The sequence below is a fragment of the Ammospiza caudacuta genome, chromosome 22, assembly GCF_027887145.1.
Source record: "Ammospiza caudacuta isolate bAmmCau1 chromosome 22, bAmmCau1.pri, whole genome shotgun sequence".
Taxonomy (NCBI): domain Eukaryota; kingdom Metazoa; phylum Chordata; class Aves; order Passeriformes; family Passerellidae; genus Ammospiza; species Ammospiza caudacuta.
The window spans coordinates 4,270,813-4,284,020 of record NC_080614.1 but is presented as its reverse complement, the minus strand read 5'-3'; the positions used below and the strand labels follow the sequence as shown (position 1 = coordinate 4,284,020).

Sequence of the window (13,208 nt, the reverse complement as noted above, 5' to 3'; positions counted from 1 at the left end):
CCAAAAAATTATAAATGCAGGGATTTCATGTGCATTTTTAGGGTTTGTTCCCAAAAAAATCATAAACCCACTTGTTCCATGGGGTTTCTACCCTAAAAAATCATAAATAATAAATGCACGGATTCCATAAGGTTTGTTTCCCCCCGAAAAATAAATGTAAGGATTCCGTGGCGTTTGTTTCAAAAAAAAAAAAAAAAATGCACAGATTCCATAGGGTTTCCTCCCAAAAAATCATTAATGATAAATGCGCTGATTCCATGAGGTTTGTTCCCAAAAAATCATAAATGAAGGGATTCCATAAGGTTTGTTCCCAAAAAATGAATAAATGCACAGATGCCATAGGGTTTGTTCCCCAAAAAAATCATAAATGCACTCGTTCCATGGGGTTTCTACCTCAAAAAATCATACATAATAAATGCACGAATTCCATGGTGTTTGTTCCCCCAAAATTAATAACTGTAAGGATTCTGTGGGGTTTCTACCCCCACAAAAAAGAATAAATGCACTGATTCCATAGAGTTTCTATCCCAAAAATTAATTAATATATGGATTCCATAGGGTTTGTTCCTCCCCCCCCCCCCCCAAAAAAAAAAAGCACAGATTCCATGGGGTTTGTTCCCCAAAAAAATAATAAACACACAGATTCCGTGGGGCTTCTACCCCAAAAAATCATAAATAAAAAAATGCACAGATTCCATAAGGTTTCCTCCCGAAAAATCAATGATAAATGCACAGATTCCATGGAGTTTGTTCCCAAAAAAAATCAATGATAAATGCAAGGATTCCATGGGGTGTGTTCCCAGAAAATAATAAATGTACAGATTCTAAAGGGTTTGTTCCCACAAAATCATAAATGCACAGATTGTAAAGGGTTTCCTCCCCAAAAATAAATGTGTATTTAGCCAAGGATTTTTTCCTCCTCAGAATTAAATCCACTAATTCCAATAGATTCATCCCTCAAAAAAAAAAAAAAAATCACTTATTACAATGGATTTTCCCCGAAAATTAAATTCACTTATTCCAAGGACTTTTTTTTTCCCAAAAATTAAGTCATATTTAACCAAGGAGTTTTTCCCCCCACAACAAAAGCACATCTGCAAATATTCCCAATAAATCAATTTATTGCCTTTATTCCAAAGGTTTTTCCCACTCCAAAAAGAAATGTACATGTCAAAAAATGGATTTTTTCAGTAAATAAATGGAAATATTCTCTTTATTCCAGGTGGATTGTTTTTTTTTTTTTTTTCACTCCTCTTATCCCATTTTTTTTTTATAACCAGAAAATTTCCTTGATAGCAAGGATGGGAATTTGGGGTGCCTTGGGAATTTGGGATAAATGTGGGATATTTGGGATAAATTTGGGATGTTTCACTGGGGTAAATTTGGAATATTTTGATGGAATAAATTTGGGATATTTGGGGTTAAATTTGGGACATTTCACTGGAATAAATTTGGAATATTTCAATGGGGTAAATTTGGCATAATTGGGACTAAATTTGGAAAATTTGGGATATTTCACTCAGATAAATGTGGGGTTAAATGTGGGATAACTTGGATTAAGTTTGGGATATTTCACTGGGATAAATAAATTTGCAATATTTTGCTGTGATAAATTTGGGATATTTGGGATATATTTGGGATATTTTGATGGAATAAATTTAGAATATTTGAACTAAATTTGGGATATTTCACTGGGGTAAATCTGGGATATTTCAGTGGGGTAAATTTGGGAAAATTTGGATTAAATTTGGAATATATTTGGAATATTTCACTGGGGTAAATTTGGGATAATTAGGACTAAATTTGGAAAATTTGGCGTATTTCAAGGATAAATGTGGGATTAAATTTGGGATAATTGGGACTAAATTTGGAAAATTTGAGTTAAATTTGGGATATTTCACTGGGATAAATTTGGAGTAATTGGGATTAAATTTGGGATATTTAGGATAAATATGGGATTTTTCATTGGGATATATTTGGGATATTTCACTGGGATAAATTTGGGATAATTGGGATTAAATTGGGGGAATTTGGAATAAATTTGGGATGTTTCACTGGGATAAATTTGGGATTAAATTGGGAAAATTTTGGGATAAATTTGGGATATTTCACTGGGGTAAATTTGAGATAATTTGGGCTAAATTTTGAAAATTTGGGATATTTCAGGGATAAATGTGGGATTAAATTTGGGATAATTGGGATTAAATTTGGGACCTTTCACTGGGACAAATTTGGATTAAATTTGGGATAAATTTGGGATAAATTTGGGATGTTTCACTGGGATAAATTAGTGATTAAATTTGTAAAATTTTGGGAGAAATTTGTGATATTTCACTGGAATAAATTTAGGATATTCCTCAATTTATTGCAATTTCAGGATGGGCCCTGAGCCTGCAGAATTCCTTTGGAAAAACCCCAAAAATCCCAAAACTCCTTGGAAGGAAGGGAGGGAGAAGGTGAATTCCCTACTCACGGAATTATCCCGGGAATCTCCGAGGGCAGCGGGGCCGGCTCAGGGATTTTCCAGCCTTCCCTTGGAACGGGATCCCTAAAAAGGGGATTTGGCCCCAAAAGGCCCGGCCGGGATTTATAGGGAGCCGGGAATGTGGGGGCAGGCCGGGACAGGCCGGATGGAACCGGTTTGGCCGGGAGACGGAAAAACTGGAACGGCTGCGGCCCCGAGGGAGCGGGAACGGGAACAGGAACGGCTGACCCGGGATAACCCCGGAGCGTCGCGGGTGGGATTTGGGGTATCCGCGGGATTGGGGTCTGTTTGGGATATCCATGGGATTGGGATCTCTGGGATTCAGGATATCCATGGGATTGGGATCTATTTGGGATATCCATGGCATTGGGATCGCTGGGATTCAGGATATCCATGGGATTAGGATCTATTTGGGATATCCATGGCATTGGGATCTCTGAGAAAGGGGATTTGGGATATCCATGGGATTGGGATCTCTGGGATTTGGGATATCCATGGGATTGGGGTCTATTTGGGATATCCATAGCATTGGGATCTCTGGGAAAGGGGATTGGGATCTCTGGGATTCAGGGATTTGGGATATCCATGGGATTGGGATCTCAATGGGATTGGGGTCTATTTGGGATACCAAGGGATTGGGATCTCCGGGATTTGTGATATCCATGGGATTGGGGTCTATTTGGGATATCCATGGGATTGGGGTCTATTTGGGATATCCATGGGATTTGGATCTCTGGGATTCAGGGATTCGGGATATCCATGGGATTGGGATCTCTGGGATTTGGGATATCCATGGGATTGGGGTCTATTTGGGATATCCATGGCATTGGGGTCTATTTGGGATATCCATGGGATTGGGATCTCTGGGATCTGGGATAGCCATGGGATTGGGGTCTATTTGGGATATCCATGGGATTGGGATCTCAATGGGAAAGGGGATTGGGATCTCTGGGATTCAGGGATTTGGGATATCAATGGGATTGGGGTCTATTTGGGATATCCATGGGATTGGGATCTCTGGGATTTGGGATATCCATGGGATTGGGATCTCTGGGATTTGGGATATCCATGGGATTGGGGTCTATTTGGGATATCCATGGGACTGGGATCTCTGGGAAAGGGGATTGGGATCTCTGGGATTCAGGGATTTGGGATATCAATGGGATTGGGGTCTATTTGGGATATCCATGGGATTGGGATCTCTGAGAAAGGGGATTTGGGATATCCATGGGATTGGGATCTTTGGGATTCGGGGATTTGCAACATCCATGGGATTGGGATCTCTGGGAATCAGGGATTTGGGATATCCATGGGATTGGGATATCCATGGGATTGGGATCTCTGGGATTTGGAATATCCATGGTGTTGGGATCTATTTGGGATATCCATGGGGTTGGGATGTCTGGGATTCAGGGATTTGGGATATCCATGGGATTGGGGTCTCTGGGATTTGGGATATTCATGGGATTGGGATCTCTGGGATTCAGAATATCCATGGCATTGGGATCTATTTGGGATATCCATGGGATTGGGATCTCTGGGAAAGGGAGATTTGTATCCCTGGATGTGATATCCATGGGGATTGGGATCTTTGGGAAAGGGGATTTGGGATATCCATGGGATTGGGATCTATTTGGGATATCCATGGGATTGGGATCTCTGGGATTCAGGGATTTGGGATATCCATGGGATTGGGATCTATTTGGGATATCCATGGGATTGGGATCTCTGGGATTCAGGGATTTGGGATATCCATGGGATTGGGATCTATTTGGGATATCCATGGGACTGGGATCTCTGGGATTCAGGGATCTGGGATATCCATGGGATTGGGGTCTCTGGGATTCAAGGATTTGGGATATCCATGGGATTTCTGGGATTCAGGGATTTGGGATATCCATGGGATTGGGGTCTATTTGTGGTATCCATGGGATGGGGATCTCTGGGAAAAGGCATTTGGGGCATCCATGGGATTGGGATTTCTGGGATTCAGGGATATCCATGGGATTGGGATTTCTGGGATTCAGGGATATCCATGGGATTGGGATCTCTGGGAAAGGGAATTTGGGATATCCATGGGATTGGGGTCTATTTGGGGTATCCGTGGGATTGGGATGTCTGGGAAAGAGGATTTGGGAGATCCATGGGATTGGGATCTATTTGGGATTCAGGGATTTGTATCCCTGGATGGGATATCCATGGGATCTCTGGGATTTGGGGATTTGGGATATCCATGGGATTGGGATCTCTGGGATTCAGGGATTTGGGATATCCATGGGATTGGGATCTATTTGGGATATCCATGGGATTGGGATCTCTGGGATTCAGGGATTTGGGGATACCCATGGGATTGGGATTTCTGCGAAAGGGGATTTGTATCCTGGATGAAAGATCCATAGGGATCTGGGATTCAGGGATTTGGGATATCCATGGGATTGGGATCTCTGGGATTCAGGGATTTGGGGATACCCATGGGATTGGGATTTCTGGGAAAGGGGATTTGCAGCAGGACCCTGTGTGGAAATCTTGGGAATAGGAAACCTTGGGAGCAGCCTGGGGATGGGGGCTGGGATTGGGATCGGGATCTGTGGGATTCAGGGATGGGATCCATAGGATCTGTGGGATTCAGGGATGGGATCTGTGGGATTCAGCGATGGGATCCATAGGATCTGTGGGATTCAGGGATGGGATCCATTCCAGGCCCTTCCCAGGCTCCTTTTCCAGCCAGGCCACAGCTCCAGAGATTTTCCAGGAACTGCAGAGGCTCCGGGTGACACAAACAGGATTTTTCTGGGATTTAGTTTGGAATGGGATGGATCCAAGGCTGGGAATTGGTTGGGAATTTGTCAGGAGTTTGTAGGGTTTTGCTGGGAATTTGCTGGGAATTTCATAGGAAGGAGCAAGGGCTGAGCTGGAATTCTGGATCCACTCAACTTCCGAGCTGTGCCGAGGGATTTGGGGGATTTGGGACTGGAAAAGCAGGATTAGGGATTGGGGATTTGGGATCAAGGTCAGCCCTGCCCCTCTCCTGCCCAAATCCCGGAATTCCATTCAAAACCACTCCCAAAATCCTTTGGAAAAGTGGGATGGATATTCCTTGGGAAGGGTGGGAACGATGCAATTGAAGCCCCACAATTCCATGGATGGATTTCTGTGAAGATCCCGGTGTTTAACTCGAGAATAATCCCAAAACCCTCTGGAAAAGTTGGGATATTCCTGGGAAAGGGATCCAGCAGGGGAAGCCTCTGGAATGTGCTGGGAATCCCGGGAAAATCCCGGAATTTCTGGGAATGGAGATCATTCCGTGCCTCATTAACACTGGTAATTAATAGTCATGATTAGTTTTAATAAATGTGCAATGTAAAGATCTGGATGGATTGGAAGGATTAATTAAAATATTTATTTAAATGAGGAAATTTGAATATGTAAATGTATATAAACATAGAAATGTTAAAATAAATGTAAAGCTATAAACATAAATTTTAAAATAGAAATAGAAATGTGAATATTAAACAGGAATATAAATATGAATATGAATATAAATATAAATGTAAATGTAAATGTAAATGTAAATGTAAATGTAATACAAGTGTGAGTATAAATAAGAAAGTATAAATAGAAATATAAAGTATAGACCTGTATAGAAAGTATAAACCAGAAATACAACTAAAATATAGAAATACAAATATAAACATGAACACAAACAATAAGTATAATCTTTAAGATAAATGTAAAGTTGTAAATATAACTTTTAAGTATAAATATGAATGTGGATATGAATATAGGATTAAATGAAAAATAAAAATACAAAGATAAATTTGAATATAAACATATAAACGCAAATACAAATGTAAATATAATGGTAAGTGTAAATAGGAGCATAATATATTAATATAAGCAATAATATATATGTAAGTATAAAAATAAAATACAAAGAGGAATTTGAATATTAACACGGATAAAAGTACAAATGTAAATGTAACAATAAGTATAAATAGGAATATAAAATATAAACATAGAACATAAAACATAATAATATAAAACTATAAAACATTACATAAAATATATTTAAACCATATATATGTTTTATAGTTTATATATGGATATGTATGTACTTACGTTTATAAATATATTTATGTTTATGTTTATATATTTACATTTATATATCTATAACTATATATGATCTATCTGTATATATTAATGTTTTATAGGTTTATATACCGAACTATGAAATATAAATATAAATATCAACATAAGCGTATACATGTAAATATAAATATAAAAATACAAAGCTAAATTTGAATTTAAACATGAATACAAATAGAAATATAAATAGAATACAAATAGAAACATAAAACATGAACTATAAATATAACAGTATAAGTAGGAATAAAAACATAAATTATAAATATAAATAATAAACATAAAATGCCTACATGTACCTATAAACATTAAAATCAAAACACGTCATTAAATATAAGCATAATGTAAATATTAATATAAATATAATGGTAAGTACATATAGTGATATAGAAACGAACTTAAAAGAAAACGAAATGTTATAAATATAAATATAAATATAATATAATATAATATAATATAATATAATATAATATAATATAATATAAATATAATATAAATATAAATATATATAAAATAGAAAGAGAAATATACATATAAATAATAGATATAGATACAGATATAGATAAGGTATAGATATAGATATATAGATTAGATATAGATTAGATAGAGATAGATATAGATATAGATATAGATATAGATATAGATATAGATATAGATACAGATAGATATAGATATAGATATAGATATAAGTATAGATATAGATATAGATATAGATATAGATATAGATATAGATATAGATACAGATAGATATAGATATAGATATAGATATAAGTATAGATATAGATATAGATATAGATATAGATATAGATATAGATATAGATAGAGATAGAGATATAGATATAGATAGATATAGATATAAGTATAGATATAGTATAAATCTAACATAGGCATGTAAACATGAACACAAAAATCAGAACACAAAGCTAAATTTCAGTACGAATTGAGCCCAAAAGCAGGAACGCGCTGGTCGAGCCGGGCCCAGGAGCGCAAACCCGGGCTGGGAGCACAAACCGGGCCGGGGTGAGTCCCGGGGCAGCCGGGGCGGAGCGCGGGGCCCGCCCGGTCCCGCCCGGATGTTTCCCATTCCCGGCCCCGCCCCGACCGGTCCGGGCGGTCCCCGCCCCTCATTTGCATGCATTTGCATACATCTCCATGGGTTGGCTCCCAGGGAGAGCGGGAGGGGCTGGGCAGGGATGGGAACCCAAAATCCCGGGAGTTCCACATCCCAACGTCCTGGGAGTTCTGGGATGCCAGCCCTGGGACCCCGTTCCCAACGTCTTGGGAATTCCTCATTCCCAACATCCCAGAAAATTCCACATCCCAACATCCAGGGGGTTCCACATTCCCAAAATCCTGGGGAACTCTGGGATCCCAGCCCTGGGACCCCATTCCCAACATCCCAGGGAGTTCTACATTCCCGACATCCCAGGAATTCCACATCCCAACATCCCTGGGAATTCCAGGATCCCAGCCCTGAGACCCTGTTCCCAGTGTCCCAGGGAATTTTATATCCCAATATCCTGGGGAATTCTGGGATCCACCGGTGGGATCCGGCTCCTAGGGCCCGATTCCCAATGGGATCCCATTCCCAGCATTCCCTGGGTCCAGGATCTGGGGGTGGGATCCAACCCCTGTGGCCCTGACCCCATTCCAAGCTCTCCATCCCCAATGTTTCCAGGCTGATCCAACCCACCCTGCTGAACTTTTTGGGAATTCTTTCCCAAGCCAGGAGCCATCAACCCCCCCTGACCTGCCTGGAAAACCCTTGGAAAAGTCACTCCTGGGGCTTTTTGGGATCATTTCATGGTTCTGCCCCATCCTGGTCATGGAGCCGCTCTGGGCAGGGATCCTATATCCAGAAATCCCAGGCTGGACAATTCCCGGTGAATTCCCCATCAGAAATCCCAGGCTGGATAATTCCCATGAATTCCTCATCAGAAATCCCAGTTTGCATAATTCCAGGTGGATTCCTCATCCTGAAATCCCAGTTTGGATCACTTCCCGGTGGATTCCCCATCCTGAAATCCGAGGCTGGATAATTCCCATGAATTCCCCATCCAGAAATCCTAGCTGGATAATTCCCATGAATTCCCACAGCCAGAAATCCCAGCTGGATAATTCCTCACCCCAAAATCCCCTCTGGACAATTCCTGATGGATTACCCATCCCAAAATCCCAGGTTGGATAATTCCCCATGCAGAAATCCTGGCTGGACAATTCCCATTAATTCCTCATCCCGAAATCCCAGTTGGACAATTCCCAGTGAATTCCCCATCAGAAATCCCATCTCGGATCCCTTCCCGGTGGATTCCCCATCCCAAAATCCCAGCTTGGATAATTCCTGGTGGATTCCTGATCAGAAATCCCAGGCCGGATAATTCCCAGTGAATTCCCCATCCCAAAATCCCAGTTTGGATAATTTCCATGAATTCCCCATACCGAATCACTTCCTGGTAAATTCCCCATCCCAAAATCCCAGATCAGGTCACTTCTCGGTGGATTCCTGATTAGAAATCCCAGCCCGGATCAATTCCTGGTGAATTCCCCATCCCAAATCCCAGCCCGGATCCCTTCCCGGCGCGGATCCCCGCTCCCTGCATGCACGGGCGATCCCCTGGAACGATCCCCTGGAATGATCCCCTAGAATGATCCCCATGAATGACCCCCTGGAACAATCCCCTGGAATGACCCCCTGGAACGATCCCCTGGAATGATCCCCTGGAATGACCCCCTGGAGTGATCCCCTGGAATGATCCCCAAGAATGATCCCCAAGAATGATCCCCATGAATGATCCCCTGGAACGATCCTCTGGAATGATCCCCTGGAATGACCCCCTGGAATCATCCCCATGAATGATCCCCTGGAATGATCTCCTGAAACGATCCCCATGAACAATCCCCTGGAACGATCCTCTGGAATGATCCCCTGCAATGATCCCCCGGAATGAGCCCCTGGAACCATCCTCTGGAACAATCCCCTGGAATGATCCCCTGGAATGATCCCCTGGAATCATCCCATGGAAAGACCCCCTGGAAAGATCCCCTGGAACGATCCTCTGGAATGATCCCCTGGAATGGTCCCCATGAATGATCCCCTGGAACGATCCCCTGGAATCATCCCATGGAATGATCCCCTGGAACGATCCCCTGGAACGATCCCCTGGAAAGATCCCCTGGAACGATCTCCTGAAACGATCCCCTGGAATGATCCCCTGGAATGATCCCCTGGAATGATCCCCTGGAACGATCCTCTGGAATGACCCGCTGGAACGATCCCCTGCAATGATCCCCCGGAATGATCCCCTGGAACCATCCTCTGGAACAATCGATCCCCTGCAATGATCCCCCGGAATGATCCCCTGGAACCATCCTCTGGAACAATCCCCTGGAACGATCCCCTGGAACGATCCCCTGGAACGACCCCCTGGAATGATCCCCTGGAATCATCCCCATGAATGATCCCCTGCAATGATCTCCTGAAACGATCCCCATGAACGATCCCCTGGAACGATCCCCTGGAATTTCAGGCTCGGCTGGAGCCCGGCCCCGCTCCCGCCCGGCCCCGCCCGAGCCCGGCCCGGCCGCTCCGCTCCGCTCCGCGGGGCGATCCCGGCGCGCTCCCGCTTCTCCCGGCCCAGGTGAGCTTCTCTGCGATGGGGGCGGCTGGAAAACCGGGAATGGGTCGGGAATGCGCGCCCGGGGGGGCTCTGGAGGGGCGGGTTTGGGGTGTGCGCATTCCCGATCCCAAAAAACCCACAAGGAAATGGTTGGATCAAAAAAACACCTGTGGGAAAGGGTTGGATCTGAAAAATGAAACTGGCAGGGAAGGGTTGGATCTGCCCCAAAAAGCTGCAGGAAAGTGTTGGATCCCCCCCCCCAAAAAAAACACTAGGAAAGGCTTGGATTCCCAAAAAAAAAAAACCCAAGCAATGGGAAAGGGTTGGATCTGCCCCAAAAAGCTGCAGGAAATGGTTGGATCCCAGAAAAACGCTGGGAAGGGGTTGGATCCAAAGAAAACACCTGAGGGAAAGGGTTGGATCCTAAAAAAAACCTGTGGGAAAGAGTTGGATCCCCCCAAAAAATACTGTGGGAAAGAGTTGGATCCCAAAGAATACCCAAAAAACCCCAAACAATGGGAAAGGGTTGGATCTGCCCCAAAAAGCTGCAGGAATGGGTTGGATCCCAAAAAAACGCTGGGAAAGGGTTGGATCCCTCCCCAAAAAAAACATAGGAAAGGGTTGGATCCCAAAAAAATTGTGGGAAAGGGTTGGATCCCAAAAAAACCCCCAGGCAATGGGAAAGGGTTGGATCTGCCCCAAAAAGCTGCAAGAAATGGTTGGATCCCAAAAGAACGCTGGGAAAGGGTTGGATCCCAAAAAAAACCCCACCAAACCTGTGGGAAATGGTGGGATCCTAAGAAAATAACTGCAGGAGAGGGCTGGATCCCAAAAATAAAACTGTGTAAATATGGGGAAAATCACTGTTAATGCCAGGAAAAATCACTGTAATTCCCAGGAAAAAAAAAATCCAGAATATTCACTTTAATTCCCAAAAAACTGCCAGAAAATCAGTGTAAATCCCAGGAAAAATAACTGTAAATCCCGGGATAAAAATCCAGAAAAATCACTTTAATTCCCAGAAAAATCACTTTAATCCTGGAAAAAACCTCCAGAAAAATAATTTTAATTTCTGGGGAAAGAAACAAAACAAAAAGACCCCCTCAAACCCCTCAAAAATTAACAACAACAACAACAACAAAACCACCAACAAAAGCAACCAGGAAAATTCACTTTACTTCCAGGAAAAAACCTCCAGAAAAATCACTTTAAATCCCTGGGAAAAGCTCCAGGAAAAACACTCTAATTCCTAGAAAAAAACCCCAAAAAACCCTGGAAAATTCATTTTAATCCCAGGAAAAATCTTCAGAAAAATCACTTTAATTCTCAGTAGAAAAAAAAATAGGAAAAGTCAGGAAAAATCACTTTAATTCCCAAAAATCTCAGGAAATTTTCCTTTAATTCATGAAGCCCCATGCTCGCTTTTGCTGCTTCCCAAAAATAATCTGGGAAAGGTTTTCCCTCCTAAAACCTGGAAAAGTGGGAAAAGCAGGACAGGAGGGAAAGTGGGAAAAGAGGGAGGAGGAAAAGGAGGAAAAGGAGGAAAAAGAGGAAAAGGAGGAAAAAGAGGAAAAGCTGGAAAGGGAAGAGAAGGAAAAAGAGGAGCAGGAAAAGCAGGAAAAGGAGGAAAAAGAGGAAGAGGAAAAGGAGGAAAAAGAGGGAAAGGAGGAAAGGGAAGAGAAGGAGGAGGAGGAAAAGGAGGAAAAAGAGAAGGAAAAGCAGCAGAAGCAGGAAAAGCAGGAAAAGGAGGGAAAAGAGGAAAAGCTGGAAAGGGAAGAGAAGGAAAAAGAGGAGCAGGAAAAGCAGGAAAAGGGGGACGAGGAATAGGAGGAAAAGGAGGAAAAAGAGATAAAGGAAAAGCAGAAGAAACACGAAAAGGAGGAGCAGGAAAAGGAGGAAAAAGAGGAAAATATGGAAAGGGAAAAGAAGGAAAAAGAGGAGCAGGAAAAGCAGGAAAAGAGGAGGAAAAGAGGAGGAAAAGGAGGAAAAGGAAAAAGAGGAAAAGAAGGAAAAAGAGGAGAAGGAAAAGGAGGAAAAAGAGGAGCAGGGAAAGCAGGAAAAGGAGGAGGAGGAAAGGAAGGAAAAAGAGAAGGAAAAGCAGAAGAAACACGAAAAGGAGGAGCAGGAAAAGGAAGAGGAGGAGGAAAATGAGGAAAAAAGAGGAGCAGGCAAAGCAGGAGAAGCGGGAGGAGGCAGAGCAGGAAAAGCGGGAAGAGCAGGAAGGGGAAAGGCAGGAAAGGAGGAGGAGGAGGAGGAGGAGGAAGGGGAGGAGGGAAGGCGATGATTCCCAAATCCCGGCATCCCTCGCTCCGCTGGCAGCGGCTCCGGGCCGGGCCCGGCGCTCCCGGCGCGATTCGGGGATCGCGGGCCCAGCGCCGGTACCGGGAGAGCCCCGGGCGGATCCCGGCACCAGCGGATCCCGCCGGGATCGGCGCCTCCCGGCCCGCGGCCCATGCGGACACCGAGCGGCGGCCGCGGCCTGCCCAGGTCAGCCCATTCCCGGCTCCCGAACCCCGGGGTCCGCCCCCGGAGCCCCCAACTTCCAGGGGTATTCCCGGCTGCTCTCTGCCCCGGCCGGCTCCGCTTTGCCTGGCGCCCCTGCTTCCCGAAAAGCCAGCCCAAATCCATGGATCCAGCCCCAGATCCCTGGAGACAGCCCCAAATCCTTGGAGCCAGACCCAGATATACCTGGATCCCACCCCAGATCCCTGGATTCAGCCCCGAATTCCTGGATCCGTCCCCAAATTCCTGTTTCCAGCCCCAAATCCCTGGACCCAGCCCCAGATCCCTGCATCCGTCCCCAAATTCCTGGATCCAGCCCTAAATCGCAGGATCCAGGCTCAGATCCTTGGACCCAGTCCTAAATCCCTGGACCCAGCCCCAAATCCCTGGGCCCAGCCCCATATCCCTGGATCCAGCCCCAAATCCCTGGGTCCAGCCCCAAATCCCTGGGTCCAGCCCCA

At 43.8% G+C, this 13,208-nt stretch overlaps 1 protein-coding gene across 1 annotated transcript in view; it reads left to right on the top strand.

Annotated features, from left to right (window-relative positions):
* Nucleotides 1–12,589: 12,589 nt before the first annotated feature.
* The window catches only part of ARHGEF10L (Rho guanine nucleotide exchange factor 10 like), a 51,895-nt gene continuing 51,276 nt past the window's right edge, over nucleotides 12,590–13,208 (top strand). Inside the window, exon 1 of the mRNA XM_058818663.1 lies at nucleotides 12,590–12,732. The gene's annotated coding sequence lies outside the window, so the exon portion shown is untranslated. The remainder of the gene's footprint in view (nucleotides 12,733–13,208) is intronic.